Here is a 24,899-nt window from a genome sequence, read left to right as displayed (position 1 = left end):
CGAAAATGTATAAATTTACTGTCTTATTGATTGTAGGTATTCTAGGAATAGGCCTACTTCTTACTAGCCGACCTTCTGCACCAAAGGGAAATAGTAGGGTAGCAAGGGAATTACATGTAAATACCTTTTTATATATGTCATACATTTATGCCAAACAAGGTAACATTTCTAGTTGTTGGGTATGTACGCATATTCCTATTCATTCAAAGGGAGGGATTCCCTTGAGGCCAGTTCCTTTGAATATCTCGGAAATGGCTGAGTGGATAATTAATCAAAACAAAACAGGCAATGTGTTTCAGGATACGGAAAACTGGGCACGTAAATGGAAGTCAGCAGGTTAAAATCTGACTACCTTTGAAGGGGGATACCAACCGTGCTACAATAATTCCAAACGGCCCCCATTTTTTGTTATCACTAATACAATGGGAATAGGAAGACCGGGGGAATCGGTTTGTCTGATTAGAAACATCAAAGGAGGCCAAAATATGGGGTATAGTAACTGCTCCCAGAATTATAATATAATCAAGCCACGGAACCGTCCAAACTGGGCCAATGTGGGAATTCTTAACGTAACTGGAATTCTGAATAAAACAGATGGAAAAGCCTGGACAGGCCCCGGAGTGTTGCTGACAAAGAAACAGCTAACCTTCATTGCCTATAATGGCACCTATTGGGTGTGTGGCCACAAGGCCTACCCATGGCTGCCCCAGAATTGGACAGGATCCTGCTATTTAGCCTACATTGTGCCTTATATGTATCATATAAAGTCACTGTCGGAACATTTACAGAGAGGTTCTTTGCCATTCTGATTCTCAGGTATGGGACCGCCAGACTGGCAAGGGAATCCATTAACATGGCATCCGTTGTGGAATGGGTAGCCAATGATACCTCAGAGGCCCTAGTTAAAATCAATGCAGAAATGGTAGCAATCCGCACAGTAGCCCTCCAGAATAGACTGGCTCTTGATTACATCCTGGCTGAAAAGGGAGGTACTTGCGCCCTACTCGGAACTGAGTGTTGCACATATATCCCTAATAGCTCCGAAGAAATTACCCACTTAGCGGAGCATACCCAAAAGGAGGTAGAAAAACTTAAGCAACTCCCATCATTCCCTTTGTGGAGTGGAGCCACTGAATGGCAGGTTCAATAGGAACTTCATTGGTGGAAGGTTTAATTCTATTTGTTGTAATTGTTTTACTTTTATATTGTTTGTTTATGTTGATTAAATGTTGTTGCGACCAGGCGGCTGTAGCTGCTGTCCCGCATGTGAGACACCTTGCAGGTCCCAGCATACCGTCTATACGTGGCACAGGGGTATGTTATGCTTAAGGGAAGGTTGTTTACTGGTTGAACTAAGATATTGATTTGGATTAAATTGGAATAAGGTTAATTAACCTATTAAAACCAGACTTCCATTGTGGCCACGATGGAACTCGGGTTGGTGTAAATTTGTGTGGAAGCTACTAATCCGGACATGTGGCGAAACACATCAACAAATTTTTGAAGGAAACTATATTAACATGTATGAAATTATTTTGTAGAATGTTTAACCAGTGATACCTGATGTTTTATGATTCAGTTTGTGAAAGAATCAAAGGGGGGATTGATAGAGAATTCAAACAGGCTGCATTTAGACAGACTGTGAAAATTCACAGACCCCCAAGTCAAGGCTGCTACGTGCAGTTCAGCATGTTGCATTAAATCATCAATCAACTTGACATTTTAGGACTTTGGGTAGCGAGCCAATTAAAAGGTTAAAAGACTATTAATTGAGCCAATAAGGTCAAAGAAGGTGAGTTCTTTTCTGTAAATTGATCCAGGTATAAGTACAGCCATTTTGACCATGTGGTCTCAGAAGGACGAAGACCTGGCTTAAAGCCAAGAGCTTGTTACTGCTGTCTGCCAAGAAATAAAGAAATTAAAACTACAATCGGAGTTCGTATTTCATTGGAAATTAAGAGATCTAACAGTTAGTTAAGCAATCCTCTATCCATGCTAATATATTACCCCCAATCCCGTGAACTTTTATCTTGTTCAGTAACCTTTTATGTAGCACCTTATCGAATGCCTTCTGGAAATCCAAATACACCACATCCACTGTTCCCCCCTTATCCACCCTGCTTGTTACATTCTCAAAGAACTCCATCAAATTTGTCAAATATGATTTCCCTTTCATAAAACCAAGCTGACTCTGCTTGATTGAATTATGTTTTTCCAAATATCCTGCTACTGCTTCCTTAATAATGGACTCCAGAATTTTCCCAACGACAGAGATTAGGCTAACTGGTCTATAGTTTCCTGCTTTTTGTCTCCCTCCTTTTTTAAAATAGGTGTGTTACATTTGCAGATTTTCAATCCGCTGGGACCTCCCCAGAATCCAGAGAATTTTGGTAGATCACAATCAATGCATCCACTATCTCTGGAAGTTACAAAGAGTTTTGATCAGACCCCATTTGGAGTTTTAGGCACTGAGCCTAAAGAAAAATATATTGGCCTTGGATTGTGAACAGTGCTGACTCACCAGAATGATACTAGAGTTTAAAAGATTAATCTAATGGTGATTTAACTGATGTTTTTAAATTTTAAATGATTAAGGGACTCGATAGGGCAGATACAGAGGGAATCCAGAACAAGAGGGCATCATCTTAAAATTAGAGCTAATTCATTTAGGACTGAAATCAGGAAACAATTTTTCAAACAAACCAGCTGAGGAGGAAGTCTCGCTGCATTGCAACCACTGACTTCTATGGACAAGGTGACCATTGACATCCTAGAAGACATACAGCAGAGCATCAGAGATGGCAAGTCTGAATGATTTGCACTGCAAGGTGTGATGATATATTTCCTTCCTCCTCTTTCGACTTAACACTTTCTGTCAGACATTCACATAGTCACACAATGAACATGACAATCTGATGTTGCATTACCCATCTATTCAGCAGCTATTGCTTACTCTTGCCACTGCAAGATCTGCACTCGTCTGCCAAAACTGCTCACTATTCCAGAATCATTCTGAAATGCAAAGATAAACTCTGGCTTCTATTCTCTATGCTAACTGTCTTCTTAAACCTTGCTCCCCTGTCTCCTCCACCTGCACCTCTGACAACAAGTGTGAGGAGCTCATAGATTTCTTTGTCTCTAAAATTGAGACCATCCGTTCAGCTGCCTCGGTCACTTCCCTTCCTTCCCCTAGCCCACCGGGTCATCCCATCTCTCAGGTTCACCCCTGCCCCAGCCCTGAACTCACATCTTTCTTCAGTTTCTCTCCGATCTCCCCTCATGACCTCTCCACGCTCATCTTGTCCATGAGACCCACTTCCTGCTCCCTTGGCCCTATTCCCACCAAACTGCTGACCACCAAACTTCCTTTTCTGGCTCCCATGTTAGCTGCTATTGTTAACAGTTCTCTCTCCTCAGTCCCCCTCTCCCTGAAATCTGCCATAATTACCCCTGTGCTCAAAAAAACAATCCTTGACCCTTCCGTCCTTGCAAATAACCGCCCCATCTGCAATCTCCCTTTCCTATCCAAAGTCCCAGAACGTGTTGTCGCTCCCAAATCCATGCCCATCTTTCCCGCAACTTCATGTTTGAATCCCTGATAACTAATCAGGTTTCCGCCCCTGCTACAGTACCATATTTTGTGACTGTGATCAAGATAAACTATCCCTCCTCATACTTCTTGACATGTCTGCAGCCTTTGATATGGTTGACCACTCTATCCTCCTCCAGCACCTCTTCACTGTCGTCCAGCTGGGTGGGACTGCACTCTCCTGGTTTCATTCTTATCTATCTAATTGTAGCCAGAGAATCACCTGCAACGGCTTCTCTTCCCACTTCCACATTGTTACCGCTAGTGTCCGCCAAGGACCTATCCATGGCCCCCTCCTATTTCTCATCAACATGTTGTTCCTTGGTGACATCATCTGAAAAAAACAGCATCAGTTTCCAAATGTATGCTGATGGTACCCAGCTCTACCTCACCACCACTCCTCTCGACCCCTCCACGGTTTCAAAATTGTCAGACTACTTTTCTGACATCCAGTTCTGGATGAGCGGAAATTTTGTCCAACTAAATATTTGGAAGACTGAAGCCATTGTTTTTGGTCCCCATCACAAACTCCATTCCCTAGCCACTGACTCCATCCCTCTCCCAACATCTGCCTGAGGCTGAACCTGACTGTTCGCAACCTTGGTGGCATATTTGACCCTGAAGTTAGCTTCCAACCGCATATCCATTGTGTAACTAAGACCGCCTCTTACCAGCTCCATAACATTACCCGTGTCCACCCTGCCTTAGCTCATCTGCTGCTGAAAATCTTATCCATGCCTTTGTTACCTCCAGACTTGACTATTTCAACGCATTCCTGGCTGGCCTTCCACATTATACCCTACATAAACTTGAGGTCATCCAAAACTCTGCTGCCCATGTCCTAATTGGCACCATTCCCATTCACCCATCACTCCTGTGCTTGCTGACCTACATTGGCTCCCGATTAAGCAACGCCTCAATTTCTAAATTCTCATCCTTGTTTTCAAATCCCACCATTGCCTCGCCTCTCCCTATCTTTGTAATCTCCTCCAGGCCCACAATGCCCTGAGATATCTGTACTCCTCTAATTTGGACCTTTTGAGCATCCCCGATTTTAATCACTTCACCATCAATAGACGTGCCTTGTGGTGCCTAATCACTAAGCTCTGGAACTCCCTCCCTAAACATCTCCGTCACTCTATCTCTCTTTCCTCCTTTAAGATGCTCCTTAAAATCTACAATTTTGTCCAAGCTTTTGGTCATCTGCCCTAATTTCTCCTTATGTGGCTCAGTGTCAAATTATTTGTCTTATAATACTCCTGCGAAGTACCTTGGGACATTTTACTACTTTAAACGTGCTATATAAATATAAGTTGTTGTTGTTGTTGGTGTTGCATACTAACCATTGTCCCTCTTCCCTTTTTCTAAGTCAGACAGACAACTCAGTCATTGTACCAGACAGAATGATGAGGAAAATCTTGACCACAATGTACCATCACTCTATCTTATCCTGCCAAGCACCAGCGCAGACCTTTGTGTCCTGTGTAACTTCAATAGTGACTTTGAGAGGACTGCACTGGGGGATTCACTGAGCACAAGTGAACAGCAGCAGGTGGTGATGTCAAGGAATGACAAGGTAAGAGCTAACCGGAGGGTCAGCTCAGCTTCGAGCTTTGCTGAAAAGAACAGAGCTGCAGGTAACAGGGGCCCAACATTTAAAATAAAGATGATGTCAGTGCACCATATATTGCTGAAAGCAGTGGACTGCCTGCCAGGGAGTTTTCTAAACCTGCTGAATTGTATGGTGAGTTCTATTACTCTCATAATAAAGGATGAAACTGAGTACAGAATGCAATGCGTAAGTGTGACCTTAGCTCCTTTAATTAAATTCCACAGTGTTGGTACAGCATGGAAGGCCTGCTTACATACAGTGCTCCCAAGGGATGCGGGGATCCCTTGGGATTCCAACAGGTAGGCCCTCTGGAGGTGGTGTGATACAGGCTGCCAAGGGTTACATAAATAACATCACTCCCTCCCAAAGTCAATAGTACACTTATTTACAGGGTGAGACGATCTGGGGCTTTTCGGTCCCTTGTCGATCGTCACGGTACAAATGCAGGTGTGGGTGAGTTGATTGGTTCTTCACTGGGCTGCTGGGCAGCTGGCCTTGCCGGGCTGCTATGGATGGTGAGTTCGGCTTTGTGGTCAACTGTGATGTCGGTTGCCACTTGTGTGTATGTTGGAGGGTCGAAGTTGGTGGTGTCCTCTTCGGGTTGCTCATAGCTGTTAGTGAACCGCAATTTTTGTTTGGTCCAAATGCTTTCTACACGTTAGTCCATTGGCCAATTTTACCTGAAACACCCTACTCCCTTCTTTGGCTATGACCGTGCCAGAAAGCCATATGGGACCATGTCCATAATTGAGTACAAACACAGGGTCATTGACCTCAATATCGCGTGACATGTTTGCGCGATCGTGGTACATGTTTTGTTGATGCCGGCTGCCCTCGACGTGATCATTGAGATCAGGGTGGACAAGAGAGCGCCTTGTTTTGAGCGATCTTTTCATGAGCAACTCGGCTGGGGGAACCCCGGTGAGTGAGTGGGGTCTGGTGCAGTAGCTGAACAGGACTCGGGACAGTCGGGTCTGCAGGGAGCCTTCCGACACACGTTTCAAGCTTTGCTTGATGATTTGAACTGCCCCGTTCTGCCTGGCCGTTGCATGCGGGCTTAAATGGGGCAGATGTGATGTGCTTGATCCCATTGTGGGTCATGAATTCCTTGAATTCAGTACTGGTGAAACGCAGCCCATTGTCGCTGACAAGGACATCAGGTAGCCGTGTGTGACAAACATAACTCGTAGGCTTTCGATGGTGGCGGTGGATGTGCTTACAGACATTATTACACATTCAATCCATTTTGAATAAGCATCCACAACAACCAAGAACATTTTGCCTAGAAATGGGCCCGCAAAGTCAACGTGGATCCTAGACGACGATTTGGAGGGCTATGACCACAAACTTAGCGGTGCCTCTCTGGGTGCATTGCTCAGTTGAGAGCAAGTGTTGCACTGGCGCATGCAGGACTCTAAATCTGAGTCGATGCTCGGTCACCACACATGGGATCTGGCTATAGCTTTCATCATTACTATGCCTGTGGGTACTGTTAGGTTGCATATGAACATTTCTCTGCCTTTCTTGGGCAAGACCATGCGATTACCACACAAAAGGCAGTCCGCCTGTCTGGGCATTTCATCTTTGCGCCTCTGGAATGGCATAATCTCTTCCTGCGTCTCAGCTGGGAAGCTGGACCAGCTCCCATGGAGGACACGGGTTTTTTTTCCAGGGACAGTAAAGGATCCTGGCTGGTCCAGGTCCATTTCTGGTTGGCCGCAACAGGTGACTTTTCATTTTCGAATGCATCCATCACCAGGAGCAAGTCTGCAGACTGCACCATTTCCACCCCGGTGGTGGGCAATGGTAGCTGACTGAGAGCATCAGTGCAGTTCTTTGTGCCTGGTCTATGGCGGATTACATAGTTGCATGCCAAGACCGTGAGTGCCCATCTTTGGATGCGGGCAGAGGCATTGGTGCTAAACAGATACTGGTGCATTTCTTTCACCCCGTAAACGTACGCCAGAGCATCTTTTTCAATCATGCTGTAGACCCGTTCGGCCTTGGACAGACTCCTGGACACATAGGCGACCGGTTGCAATATTCCCGATTCATTAGCCTGTTGTAACACACACCCAACCCCGTATGATGATGCATCGCAAGCTAGCACTAGTCGTTTACATGAGTTATACAGAACAAGCAGTTTGTTTGAACATAACAGATTTCTGGCTTTCTCAAAGGCAGCCTCTTGTGATTTCCCCATACCCAGTCATCTCCCTTGCACAGTAGCACATGTAGGGGTTTTAGCAAGGCGCTTAACCCGGGTAGGAAATTACCAAAATAGTTGAGGAGTCTCAGGAATAACCGCAGCTCCGTCACATTCTGTGGTCTCGGTGCGTTCTTGATGGCCTCCGTCTTGGCGTAGGTGGGTCTCATGCCATCTGCTGCGATGCTTCTTCCTCAGAACCCGACCTCTGGCACCAGGAAAACGCACTTCAAGCATTTCAACCTGAGTCCCACGCGATCTAGTCGACTTAGAACCTCTTCCAGATTTTTCAAGTGTTCGATGGTGTCCTGACCTGTAACTAGTATGTCGTCCTGGAAAACTACGGTGTGTGGAACCGATTTTAGCAGGCTCTCCATGTTCCGTTGGAACGTTTCCGCGGCCGAACGAATCCCAAACGGCATCTGTTATAGATGAACAGACCCGCGTGTAGATGCAGGTGAGGCCTTTCGAAGATTCCTCCAGCTCCTGCGTCATGTAGACCGAGGTCAGGTCCAACTTGGTGAACGTCTTTCCTCCAGCCAGGGTTGCAAATAGGTCATCTGCCTTGGGTAGCGGGTACTGGTCCTGTCGCGAAAAATGGTTAATCGTTACTTTATAGTCCCCACAAATTTTGACCGTGCCGTCACCTTTGAGTACCAGGACAATCAGACTAGCTGACTCGTTGAACTCGACTGGCGCGATGATGCCTTCTCGCTGCAGCCTGTTCAGCTCAATTTCCACTTTCTCTCGCATCATATACAGTACCACCTGTGCCTTGTGGTGGATAGGTCGTGTACCGGGAACCTAGTGGATCAGCACCGTCGCCCCCGAGAAACTTCCAATACCTGGCTCGAACAATGATGGGAATCTGCTCAGAACCTGAGCACAGGAGGCGTCATCGACGGACGAAAGCCCTCGGATGTCGTCCCAGTTCCAACAGATTTTTCCTAGCCAGCTTCTGCCAAACAGTGTGGGGCTATCCTCTGGCACAATCCACAGTGGGAGTTTGTTCACTGCTCCATCATAGGAGACTTTTACTTCTGCACTGCCAATTACAGGGATCAGCTCTTTGGTGTACGTTCTTAGGGCTAATGGGGCTAAGCTTGGGCCTGTGTGCCTTGTTGTTCCACAGCCTGTCAAAGGTCTTTTTGCTCATTATGGACTGACTCTCACGCGTGTCCAGTTCCATGGATAGTGGAATTCCGCTCAGTTCAACTTTTAACATGATCGGTGGACATTTCGTGGTGAAGGTGTGTACCCCGTACACTTCTGCCTCCTCGGTTCGAGTCTCTAGTTCAGTCTGATCCACCATGGATCGATCTTCCTCTGCAATGTGGTGGTTTGCAGGGTTTGCAGCTCGTCTGCACATTCGTTGGAGGTGTCCCATTGTTCTGCAGCCTTTGCACGCATAGTATTTGAAACGGCATTGATTGGCTCGATGATCACCTTCACAACGCCAACAAGGTGTTAATTGCCTCGCATTAACGATTGATGGCGGACTCTGGGTCATCTGAGGTCGTGCAGCAGCCGGCGTGTACATTCTGCCATATGCATTCCTGCCTGAAAATTACATTACTTTGTGTACAGTACTAGCCGCAACCTCTTTATGCTGCGAAATTTGTTTGGTGTTATCGCTGGTGGACATAAATGCCTGGGCTATCATTATGGTTTTGCTCAGATTTGGTGTTTCAACAGTCAATAGTTTCCGAAGGATAACCTCATTGCCAATGCCAAGCACAAAAAAGTCTCAGCACTTGTTCAAGGAATCCATCAAATTCGCAATGTCTTGCAAAGCGCTTTAGTTTGGCGACGTAGCTCGCAACTTTCTGGCTCTCCGACCGTTGACACGTGCAGAACCGATACCTCACCATCAAAATGCTTTCCTTCGGATTTAGGTGCTCCCGGACCAGTGTACACAATTCTTCATAGGATTTGGTTGTTGGTTTCATCAGAGTGAGAAGATTCTTCATGAGGCCATAGGTTGTTGCCCCACAGACGATAAGGAGGATCGCCCTTCGTTTGGCAGCGTTCTTGTCCCCTTCCAGCTCGTTTGCCAGGAAGTATTGGTTGAGTCGCTCCCAATCGTCCTCTTCTGAGAATTTCTCCAGGATACCAACAGTTCTTTGCATTTTCCCATGGTTGTTCGTTACCTCGTCGCCAATTGTACGCTCATAATAAAGGATGAAACTGAGTACCGTATGCAATGAGTAACTGTGACCTTTGCTCCTTTAATTAAACTCCAGAGTGTGGGTACAGCGTGGGAGGCCTGCTTATATACAGTGCTCCCAAAGGTTGCTGGGATGGTGTGATAGAGATTGCCAAGTGTTACATATAGAACAGATTCCACTACCAACTTGACTGGGGTTCTCACACATGGCATCAACACTCCACAGTCATCCATGGAACATGTGGTCACCTCAATGGCAATTGCTGCTGACCAACCCCACTCCCCCACCCCCCCCAACCCCGTAGGCTCTGTAACACCACATTAATAGCATCTCACAGGGATGCCCATCCTGTGGTAATGCAGGCTCTGGGCTCAGCCAACTCCTCTGCCTTGAACAGGCTGAGAGAGCACATGTATATGGGGCTTCACGAGGATCATGAATATCTTAGAGTCTGCTCTCCCACAGATCAGCAAGGGTGCTGAGCCACAACCTGGTAGTAAGGTCGGTCGTGCATTGGAAATGGAACATGATGCCATCTATCATGATGACAATGCTTCTGTACCATCATGACCTCCTGGTGCCAGAGAGCCAGCCGTACCAGACCATCCGACAGAAGCCAAGTTGTTACAATTGGCAGCTGGGCCTTCGCAAGCCTCAGTCCTGAAGGTCACTAACCATGAGTGTCTCATGTCACCTTGACAGAGCCATAGCCCCTCCTCCCACCTCACAAGTTGTTTGAAGAAGCACTAGAGTGGATAAAATTGCATTTCAGACAGGCAGTAGGAGCTCACACCAGAGTGAGAAATATTATGTAGGTATTTCTGTAAGCCAGTAAAACTACAATGCTGTTTGAAACCTTCATGTGCAGCGTATGTTCCTGCAGCATCTGGTGATTTTGCGATGTTAGTTGACATGAATATTAATTTTGGTATTTTGGCAGAAGCTGTTTATTGTACGGTCGAATGAGTGGGACATATGGTGGATATTCAGGGGAGTGTGTTTAGCTGAAGTTCTCTTCAATGAACTGCTGACAAAGAGCTCCAACTGCATGAAACTATTGGGCTCCACCCTTCTTCCTTACCATCCTCCAAGTCATCATTATCCCCTTCTTTATCATGCTGAAGATTCTCCTCCATTGGTGGCTTCATGTACTTTGCCTGGTGCAAAGCAACATTATGCATCATATAGCAAAACCACATTCAAGCAGGACACTCTTTCTGAGCTGCATTGCAGGAAACCTATCCATAAATCAATGGCCCCGATATTTAGAGGAAGATGGAGAGGGAGCAGGGACATGCATTTGCGGCCGGGAAACCTGGAAATGTTGGGAATATGGAGGTCCTGTTGAATGTAAGCTTTTTTTTACTGTTTCCCAACCGACAGCTGGCCTGATTGAGAGGCTGCTGTGCGGGAGAGCCAATGGTAGAAGGCTACAGTTGGGGATGATCCCCGGAAATTGGCAAAGATCGGAGCATGGTGGGAGTATTCGGAGCGCGACATCGAGGAGAGAGAGAGAGGGAGAGATCGCGGTGAGGGGAGAGATCGCGGCAGAAGATTTGCCTGAGGGGCTGGAGGAAAGCACTCCTGTTCCTCCTGGCCCACAAACATTGCAGGAAAAGCATTACCAGCTGGATCTGACTGCTCCCGCATCCCTTTAACTTCCTGGTTTCCTGAGCAGCGTGTGGAGGTGCGTCGCTGAGTCGGGAGCAGCGTCGAGGAGGTGCGTGGAGAGGCGTGAGTTCGGTGCAGCTACAGGGAGAAGGCAAAAAAGAAGTAGAAAGAAACAGAAAGGTGACGTCACAGCCAAGCGGGTAAGTGATTGGCTGGTGATTGGTGAGTAGTTTTTCTTTTTTCTCTTCTATAACAGTAAGTAAACTTTAGCATTGTTGTTGCCTATCTAAGGTTAAGTCATGGCAGGAGAGCTCGGTCATGTGTTATGCTCCTCCTGTACAATGTGGGAACTCAGGGATGCCTCCAGTTCCCTGACGACTATGTGTGCGGGAAGTGTATCCGCCTCCAGCTCCTGACAGACTGTGTTGCGGAGTTGGAGATGAGGGTGGATTCGCTCTGGAGCATCCACGATGCTGAGAATAACGTGAATAGCATGTTTAGTGAGTTGGTCATACCGCAGGTGAAGGGTGCACAGCCAGCTAGGGAATGGAAGACCAGCAGGAAGAGCAGTGCAAGGAAGGTAGTGCAGGGGTCCCCTGCGGTCATCCCCCTGCAAAACTGATACACCGTTTTGAGTACTGTTGAGGGGGATGACTCATCAGGGGAGGGCAGCAGCAGCCAAGTTCACGACACCGTGGCTGGCTCTGCGGCACAGGAGGGCAGGAAAAAGAGTGGGAGAGCGATAGTGATAGGGGATTCGATTGTAAGGGGAATAGATAGGCGTTTCTGCGGACGCAACCGAGACTCCAGGATGGTATGTTGCCTCCCTGGTGCAAGGGTCAAGGATATCTCGGGGCGGGTGCAGGACATTCTGAAAAGGGAGGGTGAACAGCCAGTTGTCGTGGTGCACATTGGTACCAACGATATAGATAAAAAAAGGGATGAGGTCCTACGAGATGAATTTAAGGAGCTAGGAGCTAAATTAAAATGTAGGACCTCAAAAGTGGTAATCTCAGGATTGCTACCAGTGCCACGTGCTAGTCAGAATAGGAATTGCAGGACAGCTCAAATGAATACGTGGCTTGAGCAGTGGTGCAGCAGGGAGGGATTCAAATTCCTGGGGCATTGGAACTGGTTCTGGGGGAGGTGGGACTAGTACAAACTGGACGTTCTGCACCTAGGCAGGACCGGAACCAATGTCCGAGGGAGAGTGTTTGCTAGTGCTGTTGGGGAGGAGTTAAACTAATGTGGCAGGGGGATGGGAACCAATGCAGGGAGACAGAGGGAAACAAAAAGGAGACAAAAGCAAAAGACAGAAAGGAGATGAGTAAAAATGGAGGGCAGAGAAACCCAAGGCAAAAAACAAAAAGGGCCACTGAATGTAAAGGGGCTGCAGGAGGAGTCAAAACTAAAAATCATGGATTAAAAACTAGTATTAAAACACTCTACCTAAACGCACGCAGCATTCAAAATAAATTAAATGAGTTAACGGCACAAATCATTACAAATGGGTATGATTTGGTGTCCATTACAGAAACGTGGTTGCAGGGTGGCCAAGACTGGGAATTAAACATACAGGGGTATCTGACGATTCGGAAAGATAGACAAGAAGGGAAAGGAGGTGGGGTAGCTCTGTTAATAAAGAATGATATCGGGGCAGTTGTGAGAGATGATATTGGCTCTAATGAACAAAATGTTGAATCATTGTGGGTGGAGAGTAGAGATAGTAAGGGGAAAAAGCCACTGGTGGGCGTAGTTTAGAGGCCCCCAAATAATAACTTCATGGTGGGGTGGGCAATAATCAAGGAAATAATGGAGGCATGTGAAAAAGGAACGGCAGTAATCATGGGGGATTTTAACCTACATATCGATTGGTCAAACCAAATCGCACGGGGTAGCCTGGAGGAGGAATTCATAGAATGCATACGGGATTGTTTCTTAGAACAGTATGTTACAGAACATACAAGGGAGCAAGCTATCTTAGATCTGGTCCTCTGTAATGAGACAGGAATAATAAACAATCTCCGAGTAAAAGATCCTCTCGGAATGAGTGATCACAGTATGGTTGAATTTGTACTACAGATTGAGGGTGAGGAAGTAGTGTCTCAAATGAGCATACTATGCTTAAACAAAGGGGACTACAGTGGGATGAGGGCAGAGTTGGCTAAAGTAGACTGGAAACACAGACTAAACGGTGGCACAATTGAGGAACAGTGGAGGACTTTTAAGGAGCTCTTTCATAGTGCTCAATAAAAATATATTCCAATGAAAAAGAAGGGCGGTAAGAGAAGGGATTACCAGCCGTGGATAACCAGGGAAATTAAGGATAGTATCAAATTAAAAACCAATGCGTATAAGGTGGCCAAGGTTAGTGGGAAAATAGAAGATTGGGAAAATTTTAAACGACAGCAAAGAATGACGAAGAAAGCAATAAAGAAAGGAAAGAGAGATGACGAAGGTAAACTTGCGCAAAACATAAAAACGGATAGTAAAATCTGTTACAGATATATAAAACGGAAAAGAATGACTAAAGTAAATGTTGGTCCCTTAGAAGATGAGAAGGGGGATTTAATAATGGGAAATGTAGAAATGGCTGAGACCTTAAACAATTATTTTGCGACGGTCTTCACAGTGGAAGACACAGAAACCATGCCAGAAATAGCTGGTCACAGGAATGTGGGAAACATAGAAACATAGAAACATAGAAAATAGGTGCAGGAGTAGGCCATTCTGCCCTTCTAGCCCGCACTGCCATTCAATGAGTTCATGGCTGAACATGCAACTTCAGTACCCCATTCCTGCTTTCTCACCATACCCCTTGATCCCCCTAGTAGTAAGGACTTCATCTAACTCCTTTTTGAATATATTTAGTGAATTGGCCTCAACAACTTTCTGTGGTAGAGAATTCCACAGGTTCACCACTCTCTGGGTGAAGAAATTCCTCCTCATCTCGGTCCTAAATGGCTTACCTCTTATCCTTAGACTGTGTCCCCTGGTTCTGGACTTCCCCAAAATTGGGAGCATTCTTCCTGCATCTAACCTGTCTAACCCCGTCAGAATTTTAAACGTTTCTATGAGGTCCCCTCTCATTCTTCTGAACTCCAGTGAATACAAGCCCAGTTGATCCAGTCTTTGTTGATAGGTCAGTCCCGCCATCCCGGGAATCAGTCTGGTGAACCTTCGCTGCACTCCCTCAATAGCAAGAATGTCCTTCCTCAGGTTAGGCGACCAAAACTGTACACAATACTCCAGGTGTGGCCTCACCAAGGCCCTGTACAACTGTAGCAACACCTCCCTGCCCCTGTACTCAAATCCCCTCGCTATGAAGGCCAACATGCCATTTGCTTTCTTAACCGCCTGCTGTACCTGCATGCCAACCTTCAATGACAGATGTACCATGACACCCAGGTCTCGTTGCACCTCCCCTTTTCCTAATCTGTCTCCATTCAGATAATAGTCTATCTCTGTTTTTACCACCAAAGTGGATAACCTCACATTTATCCACATTATACTTCATCTGCCATGCATTTGCCCACTGACCGAACCTATCCAAGTCACTCTGCAGCCTCATAGCATCCTCCTCGCAGCTCACACTGCCACGCAACTTAGTGTCATCTGCAAATTTGGAGATACTACATTTAATCCCCTCGTCTAAATCATTAATGTACAGTGTAAACAGCTGGGGCCCCAGCACAGAACCTTGCGGTACCCCACTAGTCACTGCCTGCCATTCTGAAAAGTTCCCATTTACTCCTACTCTTTGCTTCCTGTCTGACAACCAGTTCTCAATCCATGTCAGCACACTACCCCCAATCCCATGTGCTTTAACTTTGCACATTAATCTCTTGTGTGGAACCTTGTCGAAAGCCTTCTGAAAGTCCAAATATACCACATCAACTGGTTCTCCCTTGTCCACTCTACTGGAAACATCCTCAAAAAATTCCAGAAGATTTGTCAAGCATGATTTCCCTTTCACAAATCCATGCTGACTTGGACCTATCATATCACCTCTTTCCAAATGTACTGCTATGACATCCTTAATAATTGATTCCATCATTTTACCCACGACCGATGTCAGGCTGACCGGTCTATAATTCCCTGTTATCTCTCTCCCTCCTTTTTTAAAAAGTGGGGTTACATTGGCTACCCTCCACTCCATAAGAACTGATCCCGAGTCAATGGAATGTTGGAAAATGACTGTCAATGCATCCACTATTTCCAAGGCCACCTCCTTAAGTACTCTGGGATGCAGTCCATCGGGCCCTGGGGATTTATCGGCCTTCAATCCCATAAATTTCCCCAACACAATTTCCCGACTAATAAGGATTTCCCTCAGTTCCTCCTCCTTACTAGACCCTCTGACCCCTTTTATATTCGGAAGGTTGTTTGTGTCCTCCTCAGTGAATACCGAACCAAAGTACTTGTTCAATTGGTCCGCCATTTCTTTGTTCCCCGTTATGACTTCCCCTGATTCTGACTGCAAGGGACCTACGTTTGTCTTTACTAACCTTTTTCTCTTTACATATCGATCAAAACTTTTGCAATCAGTCTTAATGTTCCCTGCAAGCTTCTTCTCATACTCTATTTTCAGTGCCCTAATCAAACCCTTTGTCCTCCTCTGCTGAGTTCTAAATTTCTCCCAATCCCCGGGTTCGCTGCTATTTCTGGCCAATTTGTATGCCACTTCCTTGGCTTTAATACTATCCCTGATTTCCCTTGACAGCCATGGTTGAGCCACCTTCCCATTTTTTATTTTTACGCCAGACAGGAATGTACAATTGTTGTAGTTCATCCATGCGGTCTCTAAATGTCTGCCATTGCCCATCCACAGTCAACCCCTTCAGTATCATTCGCCAATCTATCCTAGCCAATTCACGCCTCATACCTTAAACGTTACCCTTCTTTCAGTTCTGGACCATGGTCTCTGAATTAACTGTTTCATTCTCCATCTTAATGCAGAATTCCACCATATTATGGTCACTCTTCCCCAAGGGGCCTCGCACAACGAGATTGCTAATTAATCCTCTCTCATTACACAACACCCAGTCTAAGATGGCCTCCCCCCTCGTTGGTTCCTCAACATATTGGTCTAAAAAACCATCCCTTATGTACTCCAGGAAATCCTCCTCCACCGTATTGCTTCCAGTTTTGTTTGCCCAATCTATGTGCATATTAAAGTCACCCATTATAACTGCTGCACCTTTATTGCAGGGAGGACCTGGAGACAATCACCATCACTCGGGGGGTAGTGCTGGACAGGCTAATGGGACTCAAGGTAGAGAAGTCCCCTGGTCCTGATGAAATGCATCCCAGGGTATTAAAAGAGATGGCGGAAGTTATAGCAGATGCATTCGTTATAATCTACCAAAATTCTCTGGACTCTGGGGAGGTCCCAGCAGAATGGAAAGCAGCAAATGTAACACCTCTGTTTAAAAAAGGGGGCAGACAAAAGGCAGGTAACTATAGGCTGGTTAGTTTAACATCTGTAGTGGGGTAAATGCTTGAAACTATCATTAAGGAAGAAATAGCGGGACATCTATATAGGAATAGTGCAATCAAGCAGACGCAGCATGGATTCATGAAGGGGAAATCATGTTTAACTAATTTACTGGAATTCTTTGAGGATATAACGAGCATGGTGGATAGAGGTGTACCAATGGATGTGGTGTATTTAGATTTCCAAAAGGCATTCGATAAGGTGCCACACAAAAGGTTACTGCAGAAGATAAAGGTACGTGGAGTCAGAGGGAATGTATTAGCATGGATCGAGAATTGGCTGGCTAACAGAAAGCAGAGAGTCAGGATAAATGGGTCCTTTTCGGGTTGGAAATCGCTGATTAGTGGTGTGCCAGACAGATCGGTGCTGGGACCACAACTGTTTACAATATATATAGATGACCTGGAAGAGAGGGCAGAGTGTAGTGTAACAAACTTTGCAGATGACACAAAGATTAGTGGGAAAGCGGGTTGTGTAGAGGACACAGAGAAGCTGCAAAGAGATTGAGATAGGTTAAGCGAATGGGCTAAGGTTTGGCAGATGGAATACAATGTCGGAAAGTGTGAGGTCATCCACCTTGGGGAAAAATAACAAAAAAAGGGAATACTATTTGAATGGGGAGAAATTACAACATGCTGCGGTGCAGAGGGACCTGGGGGTCCTTGTGCATGAATCCCAAAAAGTTAGTTTGCAGGTAATCAGGAAGGCGAATGGAATGTTGGCCTTCATTGTGAGAGGGATGGAGTACAAAAGCAGGGAGGTCGTTCTGCAACTGTATAGGGTATTGGTGAGGCCACACCTGGAGTACTGCGTGCATTTTTGGTCGCCTTACTTAAGGAAGGATATACTGGCTTTGGAGGGAGTACAGAGATGATTCACGAGGTTGATTCCGGAGATGAGGGGGTTACCTTATGATGATAGATTGAGTAGACTGGGTCTTTACTCGTTGGCGTTCAGAAGGATGAGGGGTGATCTTATAAAAACATTTAAAATAATGAAAGGGATAGGCAAGATAGAGGCAGAGAGGTTGTTTCCACTGGTCGGGGAGACTAGAACTTGGGGGCACAGCCTCAAAATACGGGGGAGCCAATTTAAAACCGAGTTGAGAAGGAATTTCTTCTCCCAGAGGGTTGTGAATCTGTGGAATTCTCTGCCCAAGGAAGCAGTTGAGGCTAGCTCATTGAATGTATTCAAGTCACAGATAGATAGATTTTTGACTAATAAGGGAATTAAGGGTTATGGGGAGCGGGCGGGTAAGTGGAGCTAAGTCCACGGCCAGATCAGCCATGATCTTGTTGAATGGCGGAGCAGGCTCGAGGGGCTAGATGGCCTACTCCTGTTCCTAATTCTTATGTTCTTATGTTCTTATGAAACCCGACCCACAGCCATTAAATTCAAATGGCTCTCAAAATCTAAAAAACAGAGCCTCACTGAAATATTATGATGACGGACTCACCTCTCCAGAGCGGGCAACTCGTAGCCCTCAAACCTGCCATGGTTAGACCTGAAGTAGGCACACTTGTGCACTACTGTACGGAGAACTACTGGTATATTATTCTGGGCCTATAAACTCTGTTGGAAGGGTAAACATTCTTCTCAGCATGTCTCCTATTTGATTTCCCAGCAGCTAGAGCTCTATTTGTTCCTTCCTCCTGTTGCTTCTCTTCCTCCACTGCCTGCGGAGTGGGATTCCGAGATGGATCCCCATCAAAAATGATTGCAACGCCAGAAGCCTGTTAACAGGTCAGGGTGAAAAATAGCAACGATAAGTACTGTCAAATCATTTAAATTCAAAAAGCCTTTAAGCTACTGCAAGAAAAAATTCTCTATGTTCTATATAGCTTTACCAAAACTGGAGATCCCTTTCAATAGCATTTGAAATGATTGCCTCAGGATTTGTATTGGCTATGGTTAGTGGGCGGGAACAAGAAGTGGCAGTAGTCAGGTGTAAGGTCGAAACCTGGCTTTGGCACCATAATTTGACCCTGACTTTCATATATTCATGAGACTACCATTTGTTTCAGATGGGTGAACTGAACTAATGACCCCCTGAAAACCAAGCTAGTGGAAAATGGATGGGAGGAACAGGCACTTTATTTTTTGCCTGCTTACCACCTCATTTTTAAGTGGAACTGGTGCAGCAAGGAAGAAACAATCTCCCTTTTGCTTGCCTGTATGTGAAAGATCCCATGGCACTATTTGAAGGAAAGAAGTGAGATGTCACGGTGTCCTGGCCAATATGCATCTGTCAACCAACATTATTAAAACAGATTATTTGGTTGTTATCTCTTTGCTGTTTATGGATTCTTACTGTTCACACATGGCTGCCATGTTTCCTACATTACAACAGTGACCACACTTCAAAAGTACTTCATTGGATGTCCTGAGATTATGAATGCAAAATTATTTATTTTCTTCTCCTTAGCCCATTAATATTTAGGAATTATAGGCTAGATTTTCTGTGTCGGACACACATACCGGGAACCCATGAGCAAAGGGTCAGATTCTACCTGTGAATTTAATAAATGGGTGGAAAATGATATGGAGCGAGCTGATCTCCATCTGAGAATTCTTGGCATGAACTCCCTTCACACCAACCTCTGCACTGGTAGCATTCATTCGTAACATTTATTACATGAAGTAATAAAAATCAGAGTTTCCAAACAACTTTTCTTACACATCTGATCTAAATAGACAATTATCAAAGTCACTTGATTATTAATAGTCAAAATTAAGGAAGGTTTCCACTCATTAACAATTTACAGCACACAGTGTGAAATTAATTGTGACATCCTATTATACAACAGTTTGAAGAAGTTCAGACTTAGACTTGCTTCATGACAGCATCTGGCTTAGCAACAGGAATTGATGTGAAGTGATGTCAGGATCATCTGGCTTAGCAGTGAGACTGTGGCAGTTACATCAGGCACACACAGGGAATTAAATACAATAGTATTAATCATAAGCTGAAGGAGGACTGGCTATTCGGCTTTTCTTAAGTTCAGCAATTCTTCTTAATCCTAGAGTTCATGTCACAGATAGCAAATCACTCCCTTTTTTATTATTGAAGAATCAGGGGAAAGGCCGAGGCACAAATTGCAAGACCTCACCAAGGTCAGGAAGAGTAGGGGATAACTATTTACAAACTATATTAACGACTTGGAAGAAGGGACTGAGTGTAACGTAGCCAAGTTTGCCAACGATACAAAGATGGGAGGAAAAGCAATGTGTGAGGGGAACACAAAAATCTGCAAAAGGACATAGACAGGCTAAGTGAGTGGGCAAAAATTTGGCAGATGGAGTATAATGTTGGAAAGTGCGAGGTCATGCACTTTGGCAGAAAAAAAATCAAAGAGCAAGTTATTATTTAAATGGAGAAAGATTGCAAAGTGCAGCAGTACAGCGAGACCTGGGGGTACTTGTGCATGAAACACAAAAGGTTATTATGCAGGTACAGCAAGTGATCAGGATGGCCAATGGAATCTTGGCCTTTATTGAAAAGGGGATGGAGTATAAAAGCAGGGAAGTCTTGCTACAGTTGTATAGGGTATTGGTGAGGTCACACCTGGAATACTACATGCAATTTTAGTTTCCATATTTACGAAAGCATATACTTGCTTTGGAGGCATTTCAGAGAAGGTTCACAAGGTTGATTCCAGAGATGTGGGGTTTGACTTATGAGGAAAGGTTGAGGAGGTTGGGCCTCTACTCATTGGAATTCAGAAGAATGAGCAGTGATCTTATCGAAACGTATAAGATTATGAGGGGTCTTGACAAGGTGGATGCAGAGAGGATGATTCCACTGATGGGGGGACTAGGACTAGAGGGCATAATCTTAGAATAAGGGGCCACCCATTTAAAACAGAAATGAGGAGAAATTTCTTCTCTCTGAGGGTTGTGGATCTGTGGAATTCGCTGCCTCAGAGAGCTGTGGAAGCTGGGACATTGAATAAATTTAAGACAGAAATGACAGTTTCTTAAACGATAAGGGAATAAGGGGTTATGGAGAGCGGGCAGGGAAGTGGAGCTGAGTCCATGATCAGATCAGCCATGATCGTATTAAATGGTGAAGCAGGCTTGAGGGGCCATATGGCTTACACCTGCTCCTATTTCTTATGTTCTTAAATTAATCAGACTAGATGATTCAGGAGCTAGCAACAAGATGAATCCAAGCCTATATAGTGCCATGGTATATAAAAAACAAGTCCCAAGGTGTTTCATAGAGGTGTAAGGATAAAATGGAGGCCAAAGAAAGAAGAACATTTTAGCAAGGGTGACAAAAGCTTGAGCAAAGGGGTAGATTTTAAAAAGGGTATTTGAGTAGGCGACATGAGCATCCTCTGGCTTCCTTGTGCTCTGTGTCTCACCACATGTCAATTCACCATCTACACTGTTTGTACCCCGTTAAGTGCATGTCAGAGTGCAAGGAGCGGGTGAATAATGAGCGGGTGAGTAGTCTCCAGTGTTGCGAGAGGTAAAGGGCTTTTCAAAGTCTTGCTCTTCAGCAATGCTCTCTGTTGTCTTCTGGCTTACAGACTGTGGAGGGAAATAAAACACAGTACTGTTAGCTGTGCTTGAGCAGTATTCAATCTCAATCAGCTGCTTTGTGGATTTCTCATGAGGACATCGGCAGCTGCTGTATAAAAAGAAAAGGTCTCATTTCACCTGAACCCACTGAAAGCACAAGGTCTCCACATCTCCACTGCTCGGTCAGAGTGGAAGCCAATTATGGCTAACTCGTTTATGTTTATTTTCCAATTAGGATAATTGTGTCACCAACGAGTTACCCAAGTGACCCATTTTTAAAGGGACCTAACCAATAAATTGTAAATCATAAAAAATTGTAAAGGAAATTTAGCAAATGTTGGCAAACGAACCAAAGACGACATAAGAAAAAACTTTTTAATGCAGCGAGTGGTTAAGATCTGGAATGCACTGCCTGAAAAGGTGGTGGAGGCAGACTCAATCATATCTTTCAAAAGTGAATTGGATAAATATCTGAAGGAAAAATAATAGGGCTACGGGGAAAGGGCGTGGGAGTGGGACTAGCTGACAGCAGTCACAGGCTCGATGGGCCGAATGGCCTTCTTTTGTGCAGTAACCATTCTATGATTCTATGAAATTGAAGTGAGATTTGGTCTTGGGGCTGGATGATGTGCTCTAGTCCCTCCGATGTCCACCGGTCGCAGAAGTCCTCAAGCGAACCGGCGGACACCGAGTGCTCCCTCACCAGACACGAACATAGCAGTGGAAGAGAGGCAGGCAGTCAGATCAAACAACCCCCTCAACTGCGCACTGCCTCCAATTATGTCTACTGTTTTTATTGTCCTATCCAGAAGATGAAAAGGTGTCAGAGAAGCCTCAACGTATATAAAAAGAAAAGAAAGAACTTGCATTTTTATAACACTTTTTATGACCTCAGGACATCCCAAAGTGCTTTGCAGCCAATGTAATCACTGTTGTCATGTAGGAAATTTGCACACATCACGGTCCCTCAAACAGCAATATGATAATGACCAGATAATCTGTTTTAGTTATGTTGGTTGAGGGACAAATATTGGCCAGGACACCACCAAGAACTTCCCTGCTCTTCTTCGAGTAGTGCCATGGGACCTTTTACATCCAGAGAAGGCAAATGGGGCCTTAGGTTAATGTCTCTCCTGAAAGACAGCAGCTCCCACTGTGCAGCACTCCCTCAGCACTGCAATGGATTGTTAGCTGTGCCTCGAGTAGGGCTTGAATGAATAGGAATTAATTCAAGATGGCGGACGGGATGGTAGCTCCCGAAGGAGGTCTCCCTGAACAAATTTCCCCCTGGCCATCTGCTGCCATCGTTCACTCTTCTCGCCCCTATCTCCCCCCTCCACTGTTTAAGCCCCCCATGGCCCTAATAGTGGGAGCATTTCCTACCCCTAAAGTATCTCCCTTGCCCCTAAAACCCGTGCTGCAAGGGCAGCAACCTTGGTCCACTGCCCATCCTCCAACCGTTCTTGCTCATCTTCATCATGCGGAGGCGTGATCGGCAGAGAGAGGATAGGGAAAAGCAACTCCAGCAGTAGCGGTAGTCCTGCTCCTGATGCCTAGAACACGACCTTGTCATCACCGTCAGAGGGACAAGTACAAGGCATCGTGGTGAAGGGGCGATTAAAGAGTTAAACGCACTTTATGCTAGCCAGGCAAACAATAAGCTGATATAGCAAATTATCAGGTGCAGCCTAACCTCAGGATATGTTTTTTCAGAACAATGGTCCGAAGCTTATGGTGTGAGTTCCTGTTATTGGCAGGAGGCAGGATGTTCCCAAGGAGGATGTTGAAACAATTAACAAAGTTGAAATTGAACAATCTGTAACAAAGTGAAAAAATTGTCACACGGTAGAAAGACTGACCAATGATAATGTAAATGATGACTTTGCAAAAAATTGTGGCTAAAAGAAGCAGCTCCTAAAGTGTTCGACGAGAACGGTTGGGAAGGCATCCAGTTAAGGAACAGGTGTAGCTGAATCTCCCTTGATCAAGCAATTAAACAATTATTTTCTTCACATCAGGCCTGTGTTGAGAGTCTTAGTCATACTCCACATCAAATGGCGTAGTCTGGCAGGACTCACCCGGGCAAAAGGCAGACAGACGTTTGCAGACCATCACGAGTGAGTATACATTTTAAATACCACTCATAAATCCGATATAATCTGCCGCGAAACGTGTCGGCTGCCTGGGGTGTCCAAACTTGTGAGAAAGGTCTGTAATGGTGTAAAAGACTTGAGGGTAGTTAAGAGGTCACAATGGTAATTATCAAAGTAGGATTGGCTTTGTAGGCTTGTAATTGCAGACCCTCGGTTCGAGGAAACCTGGTTAAAGGGGACAATGAACCGATAGAGAGGTAGACGTACCAAACATAGATGGTGAGCAAAGATATGCTAGATTAGGGGCCCGAAGGTTCGCTAAGTAGGTATTTTGTCAACGATCATAAAAAATTGATATATACTATGTTAAGTGATGGATAGGATCCCAAAGAAGACCCCACAAAACAAAAATTATGGTGGGAGAAAGGCAAATAAACAGACGGCTAAAGCAGGTTTAAGGGTGGTCAGTCAATGTTTGCAATATAAGGCCATGGCCAGGTCTCAATTAGAGAAATTGCACAAATTACGAGTAGGAGATAGAGTGGGTAGATCTAAGAAGAATATAACACCAACATAGAAGCTTCAGCTTTTATGACGAGGAAGAGAAAGATAAGCTTTGTTCAATGAAAGTGTTTGCGTGGAAGTTTTCTTGACTGCAGAATATTTGAGGTGGGAATTAATGAATTTTCCAGTTGTCTGAAAGCCGGTCTTTTAAAAGAGAAATAGTGCACCTGTATCTTTGTTTTAGCAACACCCACTTTTCCGGGCAGTGAGCTGAAAGTTTTTAACCTTTGTAGTGTTGTCATAGATGTGGGAAGTTTAATTAAATGTGAAGAAGATGAATTGTGTACCTCGAATTGAATGACACTTTAAGTTAGAAACACAGATGTGGATTTATTTTGATGATAAGTTACGGAGCTAGGAAAAGCATAAAGAATGGGTTTGTTTAACAAAAGATAAAACTTCAATTAATAATGTATGGCTCATTTGAAATCAATTAGAATCGTAAACCAAGTATTTTCTTTTCAATTTGGTTATTGCAGACCGTGACGCCCAATTAAAAAGAAACACGTAATCATTGATTACATTGGGTTGAAAGATAATAAATTTAGTCTATGAGTGAGATAAAGAAAGAAGAAAGGAGAGTGTAATGTCTTTTTTTAAAAAAGCCCGGGTGGGTTTCTTGAGGCTACAGGCTAGGGAAGCTCTGCCCTCGTTTCATTTGTGTAGGATCTTATTTTAAATGACACAAAAGCTTCTAGTTTAATAAAAGAGATTTAAATAAAAAGATTTGCAGTACAATATTTGAATTTGGATTTTGAGATATTCTTCTTGATAAATATTTTGGTTGTATTGGAAAATCTTGGGTTTTGAAAACCTTTTTAAAAGAAATAATACTAAACAGTTTAAAAAAAAACTAAAAGTTTGGAAACAATCTAAAAATGCCATTTTCTCTGATGAGAGACAGAAATGCACGGGGACAGAATGAGACCCATAGCTTACTATTCAACCCAACAATCGCCAGTAGCCGCGGGCTTGGCCATGTGCGTGTTTGCACTAGACTGCGCCACATGAGCAGTCAAGGTCAGTGAACCT

This window comes from Pristiophorus japonicus, chromosome 1, assembly GCF_044704955.1.
Source record: "Pristiophorus japonicus isolate sPriJap1 chromosome 1, sPriJap1.hap1, whole genome shotgun sequence".
NCBI lineage: Eukaryota > Metazoa > Chordata > Chondrichthyes > Pristiophoridae > Pristiophorus > Pristiophorus japonicus.
The sequence above is the reverse complement of the archived record's forward strand: the minus strand, read 5'-3'. Positions refer to the sequence as shown.